The 24632-nt window shown below is 33.0% G+C and overlaps 1 protein-coding gene and 1 long non-coding RNA gene across 3 annotated transcripts in view; one reads left to right on the forward strand and one right to left on the reverse strand.

Moving 5' to 3' along the window:
• The window catches only part of LOC115884779 (TNF receptor-associated factor 4), a 199008-nt gene that overhangs the window by 87784 nt on the left and 86592 nt on the right, over nucleotides 1-24632 (forward strand). The gene's annotated exons all lie outside the window — the stretch shown is intronic.
• Nucleotides 20436-21042, reverse strand: LOC115884799. Its single transcript, XR_004050617.1, has 2 exons — nucleotides 20704-21042; nucleotides 20436-20646 (listed from the first exon to the last, which is right to left on the reverse strand). It is a non-coding gene; the product is annotated as an uncharacterized LOC115884799 (long non-coding RNA).

Below are 24632 nucleotides of genomic sequence, written 5' to 3' on the forward strand. Positions count from 1 at the left end.
AATCCCAAGTACTCATTTAAGGCTGAGTCGACCTAGGTACCCAAACTATTTTTATTTTAATAAAAATAGTCGGCTGATGAAACGCCGGGTGTGGGAATCGAACCCACTATCTTCAGATTGGTAGACGAGAGCCTGTACCTCTACGCCACCGAGCACCTAATGTATATTTATAGGTTAAAAAACACTAAACATATTTTGAATATTTGTAAGAATTGGTCATTTATTTCATAAATCCTAATTTACAAGATTTAAACTATACAGTGTATAGTTTAAGTATACACGATGTCCTATATAAGAATAGAGATCTCGTAAAGCAGATTCGTAAATCGGATTTTTTTAGGTTTTGAAACCTCACATTGTTAGTGTTCAGTAATGTACAACTTTTCTCTAATATATTCATATTTGTATCGGTTCTAGTTTACGAGATCCCTGTAGTATGCTTTCTTAACACCGGCCACTGTGTATGTATTTACTTGAATTATTTTTTTCTTAGTATTGTTTTTAAACTAAATGATACGACACTGGCAACCCTCCAAAGTTCGATCTCCGAAGACTCAAAAATCGACAAAGGGATATACGTATTTACATCATGGAGTTTTCTTTGATTCGAACAAACTAACGAAACACACAACATCTGCTGGTACCTAAAGCCCCAGAACCCCTTGCCACCCGACAAATACATTTAAGCTACAATAAGTTTGACTTTTATTGTTTTGAAACGTATTCGTTTACTTACAGCAGGGATTGAAATTGAACGAGAAAAAAAACTGAGGCAATATTACTAACAGCTGTGCTAATTTAGACTTTGTGTTAGTAGTTAGTAATTTGTTTTTTAATGTAGGTATACGGGAGGTATTTTTTTCGGTTTACTTAAAGAGGTATTTAGCAAAATATAACAAATGTATTTTATTTTTAAAATTTAGACTAAAATCAACGAATAATATTAATCTATACTGGGTGCGTCTTAAATAAGTGCAAATATCTTTAGGGGTAGTATATTTCGACCCCAGAAACACGATTATGAGGTTTTTTTCGCAAAAAAAATGAAAGTTTGGAATTTTTTTTAAAAAATTGTGGAATTTTTTTAGTTTTTAGAAAAAACATAATATCTTGATAATATGGCAACATTGATAATAGATTAAATTTACAAGAAAGAAAACCCAGAAGAGATCCAGTAGTTCTCACAATTTAAGCAAAAAATATATATTTTTTTTGGATTTTTTTTTGAATTGAAAGTAAAATAACTCGGTTATTTTGGAGTTATTTCATAAACGGTAAAGAGAAAATATGTTTCGTTTATCGAGATCTACCGGCCCTGAAAATATTTGTACTTATTTAAGACTCACCCTGTATAAAATATTATTATTTGCTTAAATAATTTCTGTGTGCATTTAGTAAAACCCTTGTCTTATTATCCACTAACGTGTACCCGCGACTTCGTTCGAGTCGAATTAATCATTTGTAATGGTGATGATAAAGCAAAGCAAGAATTTCCATTAACATACATACAAACTGGATAAAATTTTCTCACATTTATGTCAGCATGAGAAAAAACAATATGGCGATATTATTATATAACTTGGTAATATTTGAGGGTTGATTTTTTTATAATTTCATCTCGCTGGAATTTGACTTTCGAAAAATCCGTTTGCCAAAAATATGCTTTTTACGTCAAGCAGTTTAAGCAGAATCGGAGTTAATCAATTACCCACCCTGTATGATTTTTAAACAATTTCAAAATATGTAAAAAAACAAAATAAATTATGCGTGTCCAAGCGTTTTCCCGAAAGACTAACCGTTTTTTAAATAACAAATATTGTAAAATTTGAGGGGCGTTTTCACCCTCTTGGAATTTGAGATTCGAGAAACCCCTCCTTATCGAACCTCTACGCCCCGCAGTCAATCCGTTTGCCAAAAATCAGCCTTAAACGTCAAGCAGTTTAAGCAGAATCTTGATTACTCAATGGTCATATTTTATGAAACACCCTGTATAAATTTTTAAAAAATCTTAAAATATGTAAAACAACAAAATAAAATATACGTGTTTAAGAGTTTTTCCGAAAAGCTCACCGGTTTTTAAATAAAAGATATTGTAATATTTGAGGGTTGGTTTCACCCCCTTAGAATTCGAGTTTCGAAAAATCCCTTCTTATCGAACCTCTGCACCCTAAAGTCAATCTGTTTTCCAAAAATCAGCTTTTTACGTCAAGCGCTTTAAGCAGGATCGTGATTAATCAATGACCAGATTTTTCGAAACACCCTGTATACATTTTTAAAAAATCTTATAATATGTAAAAAAACAAAATAAAATATACGTGTTTAAGCGTTTTCTCGGAAACTTGGCAGTTTTTTAAATAAAAAATATTGTAATATTTGAGGGGTGGTTTCACCCTCTATCGAACCTCTACACCCTAGAATCAACCTGTATGCCAAAATTGAGCTTCTTACGTTGAGTGGTTTGAGCAGGATCGTGATTAATCAGTGAGTCAGTCACTTAAGGATGTAGATAGTCAACGGTAAAACGAAATTCACGATACACCAAAGCAAATCCTTACTTTTCGGGATGTGTGTATTAAACAGATAGATGACGGGAAGTTGAATAATATATCAAGTCTATTTTCAACCTGGTTTCTGGTATTACGGTAATTTTAAAAATAAAACTAGCTAAAGTTATTAATCAAATATGTATATCTTTAAATTCCATCTTTGATACAGAATATTTATAAAGAGAAAATTAAATTGATTAGCCTGCAGATTACCAACCGTTCTCCTTATCTAGAACACTGTATAATTATATAGTTTTCAAGCTTTTTTCGAACAATAACGCCAGTCTAACCTCTGAATCACATAACGTTAAGTAATTTATGCGTGTGTATGGTATTTCAGAAGATTTCACATTGACCATCGTAAAATTACCTTTTGTGTTACATGTTACATACCATATTGATCACTCATAATTTACCTTTATTTTAACAATATACAGTATTCTTTTACTGAGTTCATAATATTTAACAATCTATTATTTAGTACCTAGAGTGCCACAGATGAAGTATCGCATCATATATTTTTTTATCAATTGATTTTGACATTTGATTTTGATATGTTGTTTTTGAATTTGATTAAAAATAAATTATAAAATAACGTGTCCGTTTTGGGTATCTGTCAAATGATATTTACAAAAAACAAATAGTCAAAAACGCGAGATGGACTGATTGGATTTACTGGTGAGCATACGAAAATTATTCTCAAGTGAACAAAACCAACCAAACATAACAATACATTACAGAATCCAGTGTGTTTCTCGTAGTAAATTGTGTTTTCTGTCATTTCTTGGATGTAATCTCTCGAAATCTTTCCTTATTCGCTGGACAACTATTTTCTGTCCAACAAGAGAATACATAACATTGTTATTGTCCATATTTTTTGGATATCGTCTGTTAGAGTAGATTTACCGACTTGAAATAGAATGCCATATCATTTAGTCCAAAGAATATACCTAGCTAAAAAAAGAATTGACTCTGCCATACTGAAAAATGGTCCTACAGAAGTGGCGCCATCTATTGAGTAGGGCTTGTTTTAAAAGGATCGAAGCGCGGGCTTTTTAAATGAGCGTATTTATTGAATTTTACTCTAAAATAATTAAATTTGATTATTATATCTTATTTTTTTCACAAATTCAACAATACTAATAACAAGTATCGTTGTGATGTGTAAAAAATAAGATGTAACAGTATAATTTATACAACTATTAAATAAAATTAAAGCCAAACATGTGTAAATATTATTTATTATTTAAAGTTTTTATTTATAAGTCAAATATTTAAACATCGTTTATTATAATAAAACAAGACCAACGTAATACGCCCAAAGTTTTGTAAATGGAGTAAATATAAATAGGTACTTAAATGATGGCAAAAATAAAAGACTTACATTATATTTTTAGGGCCACAAACAAAAGGAATTGTCTAGTAAAAACACATATAACAAATTATAGTTTGAAAAACGTTTTGATAATCATTTTTGATAATATTATGATTGGCGCTATGACAACGACAATATTTTTTGAGAATTTGACAATAGTATGACAATGGCCGTTGGAAACTATGGACACTACAAAAAAAATCCAAAGAAAAAATCTGATTGAACGCCATCTGGCAATAACTAGTAGCAACTTCTTAACCTAAAAATACCTAAAAATTAATTGCACTACCACCTAGCGCCCGAGGCTGGAACTATTTTATTTGAAATTTCCGTGGAAACGGTGGAACCGCTTTTGCTATTTCACTTTCCGGCCCCTGATTTAGTCTGCCCTACGGGAGGATTCCCGACAGTGACAGTTGTGTCTGTCATTTTAATTCATAGGCAAATTGTATTTTCTGTCATTTATTGGTCTGTCGAAATCTTTCCTTCCCTGACTCGTTGGACTGACTTATCTATATTTAGTATCTCTTTTACTTCTCATACATTTCTATAAAAAAAGCTAGGGTATTTCACCACTTAAAAGATATTTTTTTGTAAACTTCACTGCGTATAATCCACACCGAAACTAGCTTGTCAGTGGCTTTTTATTCATAAAACCAATTTGTCAAATAATATGTAATACTTTTTATCCAAATTGAACTAAAACAGTTACTCCAAGAGACTGACTTTAGATATATTAAAATTTGAAAATATTTGGAAAATATTTTGTTTTTCAAAGATCACATATGACAAAGCTATGTCTCTTTTAATTCAATGAGGGGTTCAGAGATATAAATCTCTCTCTATTAGAAAACCCATGAAGAATCACAAGTTTTTAAAAGAAAACAAAAATGTATTGCAACAAACAAAAATGCATTGCCAAAACCCGTCTCAATAAGCGCTAGGGTTGCCAGATGAAAACTTGTCCACCCCGGGCAAACCTTCCCAAAAATCCAGACAAAATACGGACGTCATAATTGTTGAAACATATAAGAGCAAAAATAGTATATTGTTATTAGGAGTAAAAATGATACTTTTTGGGGCGAGGCTGTGGAGTGGACGTTTGACATACAGGCGAGGTTCAAAAAATCATTTTTACTCCGAATAGAACAAGCTATTGTTTTTCAAAGGCCACAAATATTTTTTTAAACAATTTCAAACGTTCCAAATAATATAAAAAGATTTAAAAGTAATACCTTGTAAGTAATTATACGTATATCGAGAAACTATGATTACGCTCGTTTATGTCAGTTTTAATATATTTCGTACTTTTGTGCTTAGGCGTAAAAGTGCTTTACTTTTATGTCTAGGCGTTATAATTACTTTTTTATGTTGTCAATCACGTCGCAAAAATTAATACTTTTGTGACGTTTGAAAAAAAATACGTTTACAACTTTCAAAACTTTTGAAGTAAAACAATGTATTTACACTGCTGAATTTATCGACGATTTTTTAAGTAAACTAAATTTATTAAAACTAATATATTAGTTTGCATTATTATGACATATTTTAATGGAACATTAAAATCCGGACTCTTATGAAATATCCGCCCGGACTCATCCGGACCTAGTGAAAATCCGGACGTCTGGTAACCCTTAATAAGCGCGTAACAGCAAGTTTACAGAATATTCATTCTGTAAATATTGGTAATATAACATAGAAACTACAAAGTTACTGACAGTAAAAATACCGTATACGCGAAAAGAACGGCGTTCAGTCGTCTTGGAAATGACGATCGATGACAATGTTCATATCATTTTACAAAATGCCAGTGATATTTATTAGATATACAGGTTGTTAACAGGACAGTTACTTATAGGGGACAGAATGGCAACACTGCCTATTGAGAACGCATGAACTTATAGGGTTTTCTGCCGAGTCGTCCCGTCGCACAGTGGGGTATTTGACACAGATAGTCGATCGAAATTTTTTTATGTAGACCTTATATAAATTATTGCTATTTTCAATTAAAGAGGAAATAATATGAACAAAATAAAGGATAATTCGTCGATTCTAAAAAAAGAAAGAAAAATCACTGTTCCAGTGTTTCCACGGTCAATGCCAGTAGTAATATCGCAACTAATACTACTAATGCTACGACTGATCCGCGAGCAATGCCCATACCACTAAAGTCGCTACTAATGCCAAATTGTGCTATACTGTTAATGGCACTAATGCGATCGCTTTGTACACAACAATGCCACTGCGGTTTACACTGATTGGCAAATTAGAGGAAACCAAGAATGTTTTTCTAATTTTATCAGCAAAGTCGCAAAAAGTCGCAGTATTTTATTTTACTGTATGAAAGCCCAATGTTTACTAAGTAAAACTTATATAGACAATATGCTGGATTCTTCGAAATGCGCAACTAAATCTCTAAGTATAATAAAAATGTCACAAATTTAATCAAATTTTCTGAACGCCTAACTTTTAGTTGCAAAAAAGTAGAATAAATACCTGCAGCTTGCCGAGCCATTTTCAATCAAAACAATAATATAAACGTAAAAAGAGCACAAGAACAACAACAATTTATAATTTTAAACATAAAATTTTGCCATTTACCTCTTATCTGTGAGAAGTAACAACTTTGACGTTTTGTTGAAACAAATGAATGCAACTAAACACACCCATAGCAACGCCATTCATGGCAGACATGATTTAACTTATCATTTATCTTCTTTTGGAAAATCTTAAACACATTTGCTTTTTCGAATTTCGATCACCTTTTTCATGCTAATACCCCACCGTGCGTCGCGTCGTCTATCGACGAGCGGGCCGAGGTTGCCATATTTCAACCATAAAGCTCTTGTCGCAAGTAATAAAAAAATTAACAACCTGTACAATTTTAACACTAGCACCAAAATTACAATCAAATTTTTTCAAGAGTATTAAAACTCAAATTAATGTTAAAATGTAAAGTTGTCAAAAAATTCATTCAGAGAAGCATTTTAAGATACTTTTAATCTTCCTTCTCATAGATTTCCAATCTTTCGCATAATATCCTCAAAAACATAAAACAATACATAAGTAGAGACTTTTTTGCAAAAAGCTGAAACTACATCTTTTATTAAATAGGTATCCATAAAAGTTCGAAAATCGAAAGAATTATACTTCAATTATGTTATTTATTTCTACGATACTTCAACACAAATTTAAGTTCGATTCACATATCTTGTACCTATTATAAAGAAAATATCAGACAAAAAATTCTTTACAAAATCATCCATGCTAAAGATTTTATAATGTCTAGCGTAATCTTCACTAACTATCAATTTGAATATCTCAACGAATTTCTTTAGAAAATATTTCCAGTCGATTTCCACCATTGTTGTTCGGAATTCTTCATGACGCAGAGAAGAAACGTTTACTTATGGGCTTTAGGTTACGTCTCGGTCATATCATGTGTCATCTTTTCCTAGGGTACTTCTTTTGTGCGGCTCTAAAGACACGGCCGGCACCCCATAAAAGCTGTAAGGAGGTATTCAGATCAAATGAACTCCTTTAATATTATAATTAGGTCTAGTTGTATTGCTTCATCATAAAAAAGGAGGGTGATGACATTTGAAACTCAAATTTATATGTCCAGACATGTAGGTAAGTTTATGACATTTTTTACTAGACTTATCTTAATATCTTCAATAGATTCATTAAGAATAGCGTAGGTACTCAATTTGAATAATGATAATGACCGACATTACAGGCGTAGACATAACCACATAATATTAGTAAAATAGGCCTTTAAATACGAAGTTTTGGCAAAAACTTGAATTTTTGAGATAAGTTACTTTGAAAGATCTAAAAACGAATTGTAAAAGATTTTTTTTTGCTCAGATCATAATTAACCGAAATAGGGTGGCTAGAAGCTAGGGGATGATAGTTGAAATTTAAAAAAAAATAATTCGCTGAAAAATTCATATATTTAACATTTTTATTCAATTTGTTTGCAAAATTATAAATTTCAATTATTATTTTTTTTAATTAATTGAAATTTGTAGTGTAAATAAAGTTTTTTTACACTACTTTGAAAAAAAAAATGTTTCAATAAAAGTTGTCTCCTAGCTTCTCGCTACTCTATCTCGGTTAATTTTGATTAAAGCAAAAAAAAAATTGGCGCCGGGATGCACGTATAGCCGCCCATACTAAAATATGTTAATAAAAGTTGGTAGGTCTTTTAGTTTCAAAGTAAAGGAATTTTTCCAATTTTTTTTTATCTCAAAAACTGCGACTTTGACTGATTTTGATGTTATTACAAATTTTGTTGCAAATATTATTCCTAATCTTAAATTGAAAACCGCGTTTCGCTAGCTACTGTAATTTTGGAGTTACGATTTATTTAAATTTTTGACGCCCTTCCATACTCCCTTACCAACCCTCCACCCCCACCAAAAACTAACGGCCAGATTCTCGGGTGCCACAGTATTTTTGTGCCAAATTTGGTTAAAATTGGTTTAGCGGTTTTTGAGTTATCGTATTACAGACAGACGGACAGAGGGATAGACAGACAGACAGACGGCCAGACACCATGAAAATATTTTGTATTTAAGTCATTTATGAGTGAAATTAAAAAGTGAAATTAAAAAAAAAAATTGCCGATATTAAAAGCTCACCATACCTGTTGGTATGTTCGGCTAAAAAGGATAGAAATCGATTCTATGTAAAATGGGCGAATTTAAACAAAAATCTTTCACAATTCGTTTTTAGATCTTTCAAAGTAACTTATTAAAAATTCAAGTCTTTACCAAAACTTCGTATTTGAAGGACTATTTTCTTGGACTATCGGTGACAACATTTCGGACTTCAGTTTTTAATTTCTTATAATAAATGTAATTTCTTTCAGCATTATTATCATAATGCTGACAGAAATGCTGAATAATTTTAGCATTTATGCATCATATTATTCATTAAGTTTCAGCAAAAATATTATGGGAAGTCTATTCACCATTTCTAATAACACGTTTTTAACAAATATCGCATAAGAACTGTCAAAGCGGCGAACTATAAAAAATGACCTTTAAACAGGTAAAAATATGTTATGTAATAATGAAAACGTTTAATGATAAAACAGTTTCACGGAGTAAAGCGAAGAGTAAAGTTATTGAAAATTCAATGTTACGTCTCTACGTAACGAGGGAAAACTAACACATACCCAGCTATCTGGCTATTCTATGTGATTTCCTATAGAAGATGCGAGACCTTGTTGGTGTGGAAGCTCCTAGTTAGGTGCTAGGGGGAATCCCCTCTAGAACTTTGATTGGGTCTAAAGAGCATCTGACTGTCTTGTCCCTCACTTGTGACCAGTGAATTGCACCAAGATGTATAACAATGCTGGATATGACTACCCTGTTCATCATACCAGGCACCCGTCTGTGGTTATGTATCACGGGCAGACGGTGTGGGGGGTCTTGTCTTAACCGCCATGACAAAGAGGAGACAACCTTACCAAAAACCTAAATCCTACGATGGCGGGACCAGGTCAAAGGGATACGTGGCTGGATAGAAGATTAGCCTCAACTGGTCTCTACATTGGGGCATCAGGGGGCATTGTATTCTCGTCTCCCTCAGTTCTACATGCGGGGGTCTGTAGAAGTGGACCGACTAACTTTTGTGAGGACATCAAGTTGGCGAGTAATCAGCTCGAGGGAGGAGGACCATAGTTAGGTCTTCACAATAGGAATTGATTTCAAATCCAAAGAGGCAATAGAGAAAGAGAAATATATCCTCTATTATACATCCGGGACAACACCCGTATCAGGTCTAAGGAGAGTCCAAGTTAAACAGGTGGAGAAAATCGAGACATATCCTTCATCCTTCACTTCAAGGGTACTTCAGCCGGAAACAAGCTCCTCGGCTGTGAAGGGCTAAACCCCAACCGTGGACGGGTGTAGGATGTAGATGTCCAATCCTCGGAAGATGAACAGTTGTTGTCAGAGGAGGGTGGGAAATACGTCTCAGTGAAGCTTCTCTAAATTTCCTAGAGTAGGTGAGATTTGGTCATTTCACCCAGAACGGATTGTGATCGTCGACAGGGCCAGGCATTCGTATATTCCTTGTTTACAACCATCTCTTCTTCAGGTTTACCTTCCCTGCAGGGCAAAATGAAGCTAAATAATGCATCACTGAGCTTTATTTTGTGAAGGTGTTTAAAGAAGTTGCTATTAATCAATGGCAATGTCCAACAAAACGTTATAATTGTTTCCTGTTAGTGTCTGGAAAATGTTTTCCATACATCGAACTGCTTGCAGCTACCTGTTTCATTCTGTCTGTTACATCTGGCACCATCATTATCATGGGCTAGACAATAAGCTGGAAAGTACTAAAAATACTTAAACTATATGCTTTCTTATTTAATCTGTTATATATATTTTCCACTATATTGTGGTGGTCTTTTGATCCAGCACAATATGATTTTGTTACCACGAGGAGCCTCCACAATACTTGATGATATTTTCATTCAGTTCGTCTACTATCTGTCAAGATTCTGGCTCTTTATCCATTAGTTTCATATGAGATATTTCTTTGGCTACAGTGGTAATGCTTGCTATTTAATTTTCCGTCTTTTTTAAAATATTCCACATCCTGTTTCAACTTTATTTCTAGACCAGTCTGCAAAGATATTAATTAAAATATTCTGCACCGTTGAAAAAATTGCATCCGTAGTAGGTGTCAATTTGATAATCTAATTCCAGAGGTGGCATGTGGCTTCTCTGAAATTCGCGAGAGGTTTTGCACTCACAAATCTGAAGTGCGCCATAGCTGCTGTTGTTACCTTGGATAGATAGAGTTCTAAGAGTGGCTGAATCTGGCAGCATTGTCTCCATAGCCCTTGTTGATATACACGATTCCAATAACACATAAACAGGCTCTGAACCTGATTTTGATCTCTGTTGTTGTATCTTGTACCATCAAAAAATTGATCCCATAACTTAAGCATTCATCCACATTGTTGCACTCGACTTAACGCTTTAAAATCTTCAGAAGATTTTCCTTTGGTCATGCGGCATCTTTCTTAAGAGGCATATGTCTTTTAAAGTCAAGCTTTTAATTGAAACGGAAGGCTTAATTTTGTAGCGTCGGCGTATTCAGGATTCAGCGAAAAGAAACATTCTTTAGGTTGATAGAGAAGGGATATTGTCACCAGTTCTCATTTCTTCTAAGGGTTCTTTCTTCTAACTCCATTAGTAACATACTTAAACCATGAAATATATTAGAATATATAAGAATAAATATTACAACTTAACAAGTATAGCTAGAGACGTGAGAAATATAAAATAAGAGACGCCCCTCGATGCGCAGTGGACATCCCACAAATTTGCTTCAATCAGATTTTTCGTAGCGTAACTGCATCTCTCTTCCGCCGAATGCGTTCTCTCTATCGTGTGCGCGACCGGTGCTATCTCCCAAGTCTCTTCCTATATTTGTCAAACTGTACTTATAACCATAAAACACTTCAACAAATGTTATATCCCATAAAAAAAGAGAAATTCCAGTAACCAAAGTAAAAAATCGTTTTTAATGTTCCTAATAGGGAATAACAATTTGCGAGTCGCTCGACAACATTGGCCTAACGAATTATCATCATTACTTTGTCACTAATACATTGTACGTGTATGTGTTTTCGGTTAGTGCCTCTGTAAAGGTCATTTAGCTGGTCGCAAACCCGTTTTACCGCAAGGACGTTGCTACAAGTATGGAATCGAACCGACAACAGAGTGCAGTGGCGTTTCAAACCAGGTCAAATGAAATAATAAGCTATTGATTGTAGGATCAGCTAAAGCAAATCTAATTATTTACTTCGTAACAAAAATACGTAATAAAGTTGTCATAGAAGTATCACATCGAAAGTTACCATTACTAGAAATTCTACAACTTGTTATTTGATACTTCAATGTCTTATCTGACAGTAAACCATGTTACGTTATCAGATCTACATTTTTTATGCCGGGACTTATATGAAACTTACATTGATCTCCTGAAGAACCTGGAAGACTCCATCCATAACCTGGAATGGGAGTCCTCCAACGGTCTAAGACACTCGAAACAGTTCCTCAGATTTTCTTTAATTTAAGTAAAAACAATCTTCGGATTGTCACGGGGTTTCTTACAGGACACTGTCTCCTCAACGAACACCTCAGTAGGCTGAAGCTGAGAAACAACGGCGAATGCAGATTCTGTGGGGAGAATGGGGAAACACAAGAACACCTTATCACTGAGTGTGCCGAGACGATGACCGTTCGTACCATGAACTTTGGTACGGCTGATGTCGACGATGGAGAGCTGGTATCTGTGGAGCCGTTTCAGATACTGGCTTTTGATAAAGCCCTGAGGCTGTATGTTGTAGAAAAAAAAGGGGAACACACAATAGATCTGTAAGATCGCGGTGATTAACTCCCTTCCTAAACATGCTACATTCTACTCATTGACCTCATTGATCTCACATCATCTCCTCCATTTTTGGGATTAATAATTTTTAGATGTTTAAAAGTATATTTGAAACATTAAATGCCTGTTAAAGTTTAAACAATCGTATGTGCTACACGGTGGGCAAGACGACTGTAGCTTATTAATAACATTTCACATTTTAGACAATAAATTTAATAATTCCAAATGCTACCAGAAAAGAAGAATATCGTTGAAAATTGTTATTATTATTTTTTGTGATTAGTAAGAGAAAAATTCACAGATTTTGCAACATGCGCAACCATCATAGGCGTATTGAAAATACCAGACACAAGTCGGCGGTTGTCGGCAATCACCTGTTTTTTTTTACATTTTATATTAATTTGTGACGTCATTTGAAAGAGCTCAATAGAAATATAAAAAAATAAACCTTGTTTGAAAAGCAATTTGACATTCGTGACGTCAACACTCCGGCAGTCTATGGTGCGTCCAGACCTGACGAGCCGAGCGCGAGACGAGAGCAAGACAAGAGCGAGACAAGAGCGAGACGAGAGCGAGACATTTTCTATCCATTTTTACGCAAACCTGCCACGAGACAAGCCGAGTGGAATCATATTGAAAGGAAGCCAAGCGATGGCCAAATAATAACGCATACAGTAATACATTTTTGTATCTTTAATATGGTATTCGGTCTTTAACATGGTATTCGTCGTCGGTTTTCCCCCTTTTGGCTGTTTTCCCCTTTATCCCTTACACGACGTTTTTTATATAATACGTTTTTAATGTTTTTAGAACAAAATGTTAAATAGAAAAGTTATTGGTAAGGTTAAGAAGCACATTTTAACATTACTATAGAGTATACAGGGTACTTCAAAAAAGTGTTGCGGATATAACATATTTTCTAATGGGAATACCCTAAAGAATTAATTGCATTAATTTGCAATAGCACCTCGAACCCACAGTTTTGTTATGGAGCCAGATTAAACCAATCAGAATGAGTATTATGTTACCGTAAAAGCCCGAATATTGGTTAAACGTAGAGTTGCCCACGTAGGAGCCCGAAATATACCAAAAAGTGGGTCAGTTTCGATTAAGTTTAGATTAGGTCTATATTTTTATTAATTCAAAACCAACTAAAACTTAATTCTACTCTAACCTAAACTCACCCCTTCTTTTGCATATTTCCGGCTATTACCTGGGTATTCCTAGGTTTAACTAATATTCAAACTTACCCATAAATTTAAATTCGCCGTACAACAAAATTTCACCAATTTTCTCAATAAAAATTAAAAGTTATAAATCATACTATTTTTATAGAAATGATGGAATAAGGGTGAACGGGGTGCCGGTAGACCAAGAAGATACTTGGAATATGAGTGTTAATTTATACTCGAATTGAGTTGCCTCACAGTATATGCATATTTTGAACCCTCCGTGCATATTTACTGTAGATAAAAATAAATTAAAATATAGTTGGCTCCAACGATAATTTAGTTTGCAGCTTCTTTTCATCATACCTAATAAAAAAAACCGTGACGACCACTACTTATAGTATGTACCCATGGTACAAAGAAAACAAGGTATGATCGATAGCGGCTCCAATTTCGTTCAGTTTACGCATACCACCTGTGACGTCATACGCCATACAAAAAAATATCCATATTGTTCAATTGCCACTAATAAAAAAAGACCAAAAATAGGGAAGAATTAGGACATAACCCCAAAAGTTATGTCAAATCATCGAGTTTGACATTTGAAAAATTATTTTCACATTTATTGTGTCATCTGTTTGACAATTTGAAATTTGCGCGCGGGGCTTGCCGACCAATAGTGCCGTTTATCACCTGTGACGTAGTGACCAACCTGCGCAATATCATACCTTGTATTCTTTGTATCATGGTATGTACCTACATATGTATTTTTAAGAATTATTATGAGATTTAAGTATAAAAAGGTGCCCATAATGTGAGTAGTATTGACGGTTTTTTGTTATGAGTAAAATAAGCAGCAAAATATATTATCGATTATAGTAACTATGTATACCTAGTTTACATTCAGTATGTCCATTAACATTTTCCATTATATTTTGATAGTTGAGTTTTTGAAATTATTTATTAGCTTCTTAAACAAAACAGACCCATAATAATTAAAATCTTTATCATCCAAGACTTTCAAGAATTATGAAGTAATCTCACGTCAATTTTTTTTAAAATTATTAAGTATTTGCAAAGTTAACAAAAATATTTCTTTGCATACCTTGCAATTAATATATTTGGTCTAATTTATCAGTTCTGGCATCATATCCGAAATTCAGATTGTGTGTGACACAATGAAGAGTCAACGTGCAACGTGAAAGACAAGAAAAATGGCAAGTAAAAAAAATGTAAAGTTTTAATTACTAATTACACAGTCCTTCCCTTGAGTTCTTCTACTTAAAATCTATATTGCCTCCCTAAGATTTTAAATATAAATGATTGAAACTCATAACAAGTTTACCACAATTTAACCTTAAGATAATTATTTAATTATTAAATCCATAATTATACCGTATGATCGAAAAAAAAACGGCGTCCAGTTGGCTTGGAAATGACGATCGATGACATTTCCCATATAATTTCACATATAAAATGACAGCGATCTTCATCTCATAGCCATCGCTGACGCCGTTTTTATTCGATCATGCGGTATTAAAATGTAACACTTACGAAGTTAATAAATATTAACTATTTCTATTTAATCATTTAATAATTATTCTGATAAAAACACGCTTGATTTTTTATTTTAGTAATCATACAGGCTATAATCATTAATGTGACTATATTAACAATACTTAAATTAAAATTTATTTGAAGGAATGCTACTAGAAGTATTAACTCGGAATAATTATTAAAAACTGCTCATCGCGTTATCGATGTCGGCGTCTTGTCACTGTTGTCTGGCTGATTGGCCGTTTAGGTACCTATAATTTGATTTCAGATAATGCAGATTTTAATGTGCCATTTGTGGATTTTTTTTACATATTTGGTATACTCTATGAAGTGCTCATGTTCATTTCTCAATTAATAAAGTGCTTATTTAGATACATTTAAAGTTAATTAATTAGTGTATAGTAATTGAATTATGGGTTTGTTTATTTTTTATGAAATTTATTTTTTTTTCTATTAAAATAAACATAGCTTTACTTACAAAATCACTAGCTAACCATTTTTAAATACAGGGTGTTAATTAAGTAGTATCTGGCCAACTTCAGGAGGTGATTCTTTGAGTGTTTTTAAGGTAAAAAGTTAATTTAAACATGTGTCCGGAAATGCCTAATTTTAAAGATACAGGGTGTGAAGATGTTTCCTAATAGACATTTTTTTATTAATATCTCAAAGATCCATTGGCCGATTTTGTTAAAATTTCGCCGTGTTGTGAACTTTGATAAGTTAGCACTAATTAAATGATAATACAATATTCAAACGGTAAAAACTTATCAACTTATCCCAATAAATATTTGACAACGCCTTGGATTCATTTGTTTTAACGCCTGTTGGTGGTGGAAACCATGCAAGCTTTTTCTTTGTCCGAAGTTGTTAATTAAAAAAATAATAATCATATAAAAAATATGGTAATTAGTCTAAATTTATTATTTATGTGATTCTGCTCTTTCTCGTATAATTTGCCCCTTACGGAAATAGTTAGATTAAAATAGCCAAACTGTACCTAACAACCCATGCCTTGACATATTTTCTTTTAAAATAATATCGCTTTCTTTATCCGCCGGTCCAGATTTGAACGGCCTTGTCCTATTCGCTCATCAATGCAGGCTCTATCGACATAAGTACGTGTTGACAGGCAGGTTATTGAACCCATGTTGCTTCTAGCATGTCGTTTTTTCAAAGATGGGTCCCATATAAACGCGGCCAGAAGTATTTTCAATACTAAAAAATTCTGGAACTACTTTAAAAAGAGATTGAAGATTATCTAATTCTTCCTTTACATCTTGTAGCTACCAATGTAACAAGCCCGACGAGCCCTATCTGTATTTATATTATTTTTATCGATTTCTCTTAATCAAATATCTTCTTTTCTTCCGATCTTCTTTTATTTTCTTTTATTCTTTCTCTTTAAATACAACAAAATCCTTATATTTCGAGCATTAAATCTCAACATTTATCTTTAAAAATCAATCAAGTAATAGCATAAAATGTCTTTAACCATGATGCAGTTTGCTCCGTCATTTTTTATTACGTTCTAACCAAAGTCCAACTCAACTAGGATTACAGATATGGAGACGTACAATTCAAGTTGCAATACTGGAAAATCAAATTCCATCACTAGGACATACATTAGAGATATTCCAAAACCGTCTAAAAGCTTTGAAGTTCGATTATTATACAATGCTGAATTGGCAAGTAAAATATTAATAAGGGCAGTTGATTATCTAATTAGATAAATAACTCCTGCCTATGCAATTTTCATAATACATTGAAATAATTCGATAGCATTTCTTTAATTGTTAACTTTAATTTCAGTCCTTATTTTTAGTCCTTCTTCTCTGAAGATCGACATTGTAGTCTCAAAAAAGTATTTGTGGCACGTGAATTTCATGAAATTTAGGAAGAGTACTTGTTACCGTTGTTGAAAATATTAAATTAATTTATAGTTTATTTGTAATCAAATTTTAAAATATTGAGATATTTACCTGTACTGAATATTCAATTTTAAAGACCCATCCTTTTATTTGAAAATTCGAAATGGCAATGGTGATGATGATGCTCTTTTCCATGATAAACAAAACATGAGCCATGTGGTTTAAATAGTGTTTTGGTGTATTGCAGTTGATCATCATCATCATCACCTTATTCAACCATTTCCAATTATGGTGTAGCCTCCCTTACATACTCTCTTTGTAGTTGCGCCCATTGTTGTCTATTGTTGACTATGCGGGTCCAAGGGCGTAGATAAGGGGGGGGGTAATGGGGGACAGTACCCCCCCCCTGACGCTTGACGAGATACGAGAATTGAAATAGTCATTGACTATGAAAGGATTTTTTTTAATTAATATCCGACATATAAGAACACTTTGTATGCTTTTAATTATGTTGATTTATCGTTTATAATATGTTCGACCTCATTAAAAGCATACAAAGTGTTCTTATTGGCCAGGACAGATTAGTGGGGTTAACTCTAATCAATATCCATAAAGATATTGAAATAAATGTTGATGCTGTTATTGATAGGTTTTCCAAACAGCGTACTAGAAAACTTGATTTTGTTTTGTAGTTTTATTTATAGTTTTTATAGTTTTTTTTGATAGTTTATAGAAAATTAACTAATAAACGTCGTTGTTTCATTTTTGTTTATGTTATTTACAAATCTATATTTTAATTTTTGTGTTATGTTTTTATATATTTTTGAAGACAAAAAAATCGCCGTCATTTTAATTCGACAAAAAAATTCCGACGGTGATTTTTTTGCGACTTAATCATAGTACCACCCCCATAGCATACACCTATCTACGCCCCTGTGCGGGTCCAACTTATCCCTGCCAATTTCCTAATATCATGGACCCATATCAGGTTCGGTCTTCGTCTAGGTCTCTGAATTCCTCGTGGGTACCATGCTGTAATTTTTGTGGTCCATCTGTTATCCGTTCTTCTTGCCAGGTGTCCTGTCCATTGCTATTTGAGCGATTTGACTCTGTGGATGATATCTATTACTTGGGTTTTTTGTCGTATCCACTCTATATATTCCTTTTCGGGTCTCTCTTGGTTATTTCCAGCATATTTCGTTCCACCGAACGTTGTGCGATCTGCAGTTTACTTATGATGTCTGCTTTAAGTGTCCAGGTTTCGCATGGTTCGATGGTCATGACTGGTAGTACACATTCGTCGAATGTTTTCTTCTTTAGATAGAGTTTTATTCTAGATTTGAATATGATTGAGTTTCTTCCATAAGTACTCCTTGCTAACTTAATTCTTCTGTCGATTTCTGGTAGTAGTTATCCCAAATATATTCATTCTTGCAGTTGACATTTAGAATTTTCTAATATAACACCAAAAGTTTCAACCTAATTTGCGTTTTAGCAGAAAGTTTTGCAAATTATTTTTTAAATCTGAGAGATGATAAATATATTATTTGATTATTATGAAGCAGTAGAAGGTGTAAGCAGAAGTAACTTCTAGAATACAGTTAGGGTTGAAAACTTTGGTTTTATAAAAGCAATATAAAACACTAATTCACCATAATACACCAGAACACTTTACTTCTTAACACTGGACGTGCGTTTTGCAGACGTAATCATTATCTTAGTCTTCGTCGTCTGCTGATAATGCTAACATGGTTAGCGAAACGCGCGTTCGGTGGTGTAAGTAAAGTGTTTTGGTGTTTTACGGTGAATTAGGGTTTTATTTTGCTAGAAGTAACTTCAGTTAACTCTAATAGATAGATGTAATTTTATAACCGCTTTATTTTGAGACAAAATTTTGGATTTGTAAATTGAGACATTCAACTATATAATATCATCAAAAATTTTCCTTTATTTAAGTAAAATCAATATTCGGATTGTCACGGGGTTTTTAACAGTCCACTGTTTCCTTAATGAACACTTCAGTAGATTGAAGCTGGGAAACAAGGGCGAAAGCGGATTCTATGAGAGAAAATGGGGAAACACCAGAACACCTCATTCATGACATAAACTTTGGTATGACTGATATGGAGATGAAGAACTAACCTCTGTAAGACCGTCTCAGATACTGGCTTTTGTCAAAACCCTGTGACTGAAAGATGAGTTATAACTCCAGAAAGGGGGACACAGTAGATCTATAAGTTTGCGGTGATTAACTTCCCTTTTCCCATTCACAATAACAATATCATTTAAAAGTATTATATTTTTTTCTCTGAAATATTTTGAATATTAAAAATATTATTTATTATTAAAAATATTACCAAATATGCAGATATTAAGATACGCCGCTGTTACTTTATTCTTTGCAATTATTAAAAGAGATCTCTATTCTGCCAGTGATATTTTATATTTTGCATTCACTTGCTTAAGCTGCTTTTTACGTGAAGGTACGAGCCTAGTCGAGCCTATCGTTGGAAAATCATGCATGCGTTTGTAGTGTTTAACGTAATATCATTAATGTGCAGTTGCACAATAAGGAAAAAGACTGTCTCCTATTATTAATCATTAAACAATATTAGCATTGAGAACTATTATTACAGACCTGTTATTAAATAATTATAGTATAATAATAGAATTAGTTTTATTGGTATACATTGGGGGCATGAATAAGCATTTTCCTTAGTATCCTGTTATATTATGAATTTATTCCTTTTCTTCATTCGATGGTTTTATTGCCCATTGTATATTTTTTATTTGATTTTTAATTATAACTTCGGTTGCATTTTTTCGCCATAGAAATTTTAGTTGAAGTACTCCTCAACTAAAATTTCTATGAGTATAAAATAAGCAAAGATTGTACCTTTGTAGAGGGTTCATTATATTATATTCAAAATACTGGAAATCTACACACAAAAAAGAATATTCATATTTTGAACATTTAATACTCAAATAGAATAAATCTTAACTTTGTATATACGCAAAGAAATATATATTTATACTAATTATTTAGAATGATAAATTTAATGCTGCAATATTCTCCTAATGAATGATTTATTTTATAAAACAAGAATAAAAATTTTAGATTTAAATATTTAGTATTACTATATCTAAGACACAAACGATTGTTGTTTTAAGATATCAAATCATTTAACGCGAAAATAAACTAATTCTACAATAAAAATTGCATTTACTCTGTTTGAAATGCCTCGAATTTAAAGTTATATAATGGTTTTCTTGATTAAAGTATATTCAATCTGCATTTGAGTAACTTATTTCTCAAAATGAATATTAGTAAAAGCCTTGTATATGATATAAACAAGGGTAAAAGTTTGTTTTAAAATACGAACGAATTGAAGCGACAAAAGTTTTTACTTAGTCTGAATAAATATATTTTTAAATTTGAGACTTTTCAATTTTCCGAACAATTTTCTTTTTGTTTCATTTGAGTAAAATAAAATTCTTAAAGTAAGGCAAAAATATCTCTGTTAAAAGTTTATTTTTAGTATGTACAGCATAAACATTGGTTTGGTTTGGTCATTTTTCAAGGTATTGCGACACTGAGGATGACATGTCACATGATGTGGATCGAACTTCCCAGGTTCGAGTCCAATATTCCATTACTTTATTCCATGGCTCGGTATTATGTTGCAGCTATGCAATTTCTTCTTTAAATGTATCTAAAAATGATTGCTTTCTGCTAATTTCAACTAAATTTTACTATTGTAATGCTATACCTTCTAAATTATCTTTTTTTTGTTTCGGGACAATACCAAAAGTCTTCGTCATCTGGCCTTTTTCTTTGTTTTTGGGTATCACCAGATCTAAATAAAATATTTCTGCAGTGATTCACTAGTTTGCCCTTAGCCATAACTGTCTTGTGAAATGGACAACATGCTCTTTTCACAGGGGGACAGTAATACACTCCCTTTGGCTTTGTGGGAAAAGGAGCACTATTTTAGCAGCCAAAGAATTGTACTCATCTTGTTGAAGTCGACTAAAAAATAATTATTTTTAGTTTTTGCTTATGTAAATTCAAAAGCGAGTTCAGCTGAGTAAAAAGAGACTGACCTCACTGATTAATCACGATCCTGCTCAAACCACTCAACGTAAGAAGCTCAATTTTGGCATACAGGTTGATTCTAGGGTGTAGAGGTTCGATAAGAAGGGATTTTTCCAAATTCCAGTTCCAAGGGGGTGAAACCACCCCTCAAATATTACAATATTTGTTATTTAAAAAACCGTCAAGTTTCCGAAAGAAAGCTTAAACACGTATATTTTATTTTGTTTTTTTACATATTTTAAGATTTTTTAAAAATGTATACAGGGTGTTTTAAAAAATCTGTTTTAAAATCTGTTTAAAAATTACGATCCTGCTAAAGCGCTTGACGTAAAAAGCTGATTTTTGGAAAACGGATTGACTTTAAGGTAGAGGTTCGATAAGAAGGGATTTTTCGAAACTCGAATTCTAAGAGGGTGAAACCACTCCTCAAATATTAGAATATTTTTTTATTTAAAAACCGGTGAGTTTTTCGGAAAAACTCTCAAACACTTATATTTTATTTTGTTGTTTTACATATTTTAAGATTTTTTAAAAATTTATACAGGGTGTTTCATAAAATATGACCATTGAGTAATCACGATTCTGCTTAAACTTTTTGACGTTTAAAGCTGATTTTTGGCAAACGGATTGACTGTGGGGTGTAGAGGTTCGAAAAGGAGGGGTTTCTCGAATCTCAAATTCCAAGAGGGTTAAAATGCCCCTCAAATACATATTACAATATTTGTTATTTAAAAAACGGTTAGTCTTTCGGTGAAACGCTTGGACACGCATAATTTATTTTGTTTTTTTTTACATATTTTGAAATTTTTTAAAAAATCATACAAAAAAGTTGGTTAATTAATTAACCACGATTCTGCTTAAACTGCTTGACGTAAAAAGCTTATTTTTGGCAAACGGATTTTTCGAAAGTCAACTTCCAACGAGATGAAACTACCCCTCAAATATTACCAAGTTATGTAATAATATCGCCATATTGTTTTTTCTCATGCTGACATTAATGTGAGAAAATTTTATATATTTTTATTTATTTATTTATTTTTTTATTTGTATGTTAATCGAAATTCTTGCTTTGCTTTATCATCACCATTACAAATGGTTAATTCGACTCGACCGAAGTCGCGGGTACACGCTAGTATCATTATAACGCAAGAATAATTAACTTAGATAAATTTTCAATAAAATTAAATGTCTCCTAAATCCTTTCGGTTGCTCTCAATATCTTCTTCTCTTCTTTCTCATCCTGGTTCCATTCAGTGTTGGATATAGGCCTCTTCTAGGTTTTTCCATGCTCCGTGATCTCTAGCCAGTCTCATCCATTGTCTTCCTACCACTGTTCTGACGTCATCGGCCAATTTCTTTTTTGGTTGGGCCGACCAAAAAAGAAATTGGCCGATGTAGTTCTACACTTCTTGTAGTTCCCCTAGGTTTCCATAGCATGACTTTTTGGGGTCATCGGTCTGGATCCTGTCTCGCCACAATACATGTCCGATCCATTGTCACTCTTTTAACAACATCTATTACTTTTGTTTTTTTCACCGTATATGGGTATTCCGTATTTTTTCTCACATTGTGACTCCTAAAATGCTTCTCCCCATGGGTCTTGTGCAACTCGTAGTTACTCTGCTGTTTTTTGGGTAATTGCCATATTCTCTAAGCCATACGGAAGCACAGGTAGGATGCAGCTGTCGTAAGCCTTTTTCTTTAGGTTGGGGGCACCTTTTTATCTTTGAAAATATCGTTCATATTTCCAAATGCTACCTATGCCAAATGGATCCTGCGTTTGATCTCCGTATTTTCGTTCTCTTTATCCAGCTTGAATTTATGACCTAAATATATATAACGGTCCACGTTTTCAATAACAACGTTATCTACAGTAATGTTATGGCTATTGTTGTTCATTATCTTAGTTTTCTTCAAGTTCATTTTAAGGACAATTTTCTGGGATTGGTCATTTAGCTCCTTTAGCATGGTGTTGAGTTCTTGAATGTCGATGCTCAGCAAAATAATATCGTCTGCGAACCTAAGATGGCTAAGGTGTACCCCATCGATGTTTAGACCTCTATTTCCCCATTCTAATTTCCTAAACACATTTTTCAGTGCCAGTGTAAATAACTTGGGAGAGATGGTATGTCCTTTCCAAAAAATCCTATATGGGTATTTCGCCGCTGCAAGAAAATCTACAAAATAAAATAGTTATTTTTTGAGGCTTTTTTAATACAATCTAATAAAAATAAATGTATTGCTCATGCATCTGTAGATGTTAGTAATGTATGGCAATCGCTTCTTTGATTTTAAAGAACATAACATAAAAAAACATAACATACGTAAAAATTAAAAAAAATTGGTTTTACCTTATTAAGTAATAATTGTTATCACGTAGTAATTGTTAATTTTGAAGTTTAACTTGATATAATGTCATTTTAACAGAACGTCAACGTTTTTTGTAGACGTATCTGTTTTAAAAAACTAAAATGTTCTCAAAGAGTTGAACTTAAAAATTTTAAATAGTGTTTTTCTTTATTCTTTGTTTTTTTTGCTTCCGACGACGGAAAGAGATAAACTTTCCGATACGTTAAACATGTTTTTGTTCGTTAGGCAAATTTGTATACTAAGGGTTGGCGAAGATTAGTCTTGGGTCGAGATTTCCGTATGTAAGAAGAGTACAATGCGTTTATAATGTACTGAACAAAGAGAGGACAGTAAACACGTTGCCAAACGTATGAAATAAACCGAGAAACTGTGCACATCGCTAAGAGACGTAGAAGGGGCTATAGCAGGAAGGGGATATAGCAGATTTATCGCAGTTGACCGGTCGACCCAATCAATACCTCTGTCAGTACTTAAAGTTCTAGGGAAAGGTGTACGTCATGCGTTCAGCTTCACGATTTAATTACGTCTCGTGACACTTAATTTGTTTGTTTATTAACGAGTCGTTGTAATTTTCCCTATAGCTTGATTTTTTTTAGGTGCAAGCTAGAAACACTTGCATTTTTGGTAAAAATAAGTGGAATTGAGTGGGTGTTTGATAGTGGTCGCGCTATTAGAACTCTGAATTCAAAAATCGATATCTCGAAATCTATTAGAAATAATAGACTGTAGTTTTTTCAAGAACTTTGTTAATATTTCTGCTGCATTTTCTTTGTAGACGGTATGTGAAAATCTTTATCAATAAAAAACTTACCCGATTGCTGAAAATTGCTATGCTCTAAAAGTAAATGGATGGATTGTTTACAATTTTTGAATGGAAAAATATATTGTAAAATATCCGATCTTGAAAATAAAAAAAAGTTTCAATATCTAAAGTTGTTTTTGAGTTATGGCCTGTTATGTGTTAAAAAGTTGAGTTTTTAAATTTTCGCGATTACTGACGTTTTCTCGTTATAAAAAAATGACACCCTAACGATATCCTTATAATTCCATTTCAGATGCTCAGAAACATGTCTAATGATTTTATCTAGTTATCTCTTGAAAAAAAAGTCTTTTAAAAATAAGCGGTTTGCGATCGTGATTTTACTTTAAGTGGAATTTGAAGGCGTATCGGCAACGCCGCAACAGCACACCGTCGCGCGTCGCATCGGTCGGTCACATTTCTCTCACTCCGAC

Source organism: Sitophilus oryzae, unplaced genomic scaffold (genome assembly GCF_002938485.1).
Source record: "Sitophilus oryzae breed Bouriz unplaced genomic scaffold, Soryzae_2.0 scaffold_111_pilon_pilon, whole genome shotgun sequence".
NCBI classification, from domain to species: domain Eukaryota; kingdom Metazoa; phylum Arthropoda; class Insecta; order Coleoptera; family Curculionidae; genus Sitophilus; species Sitophilus oryzae.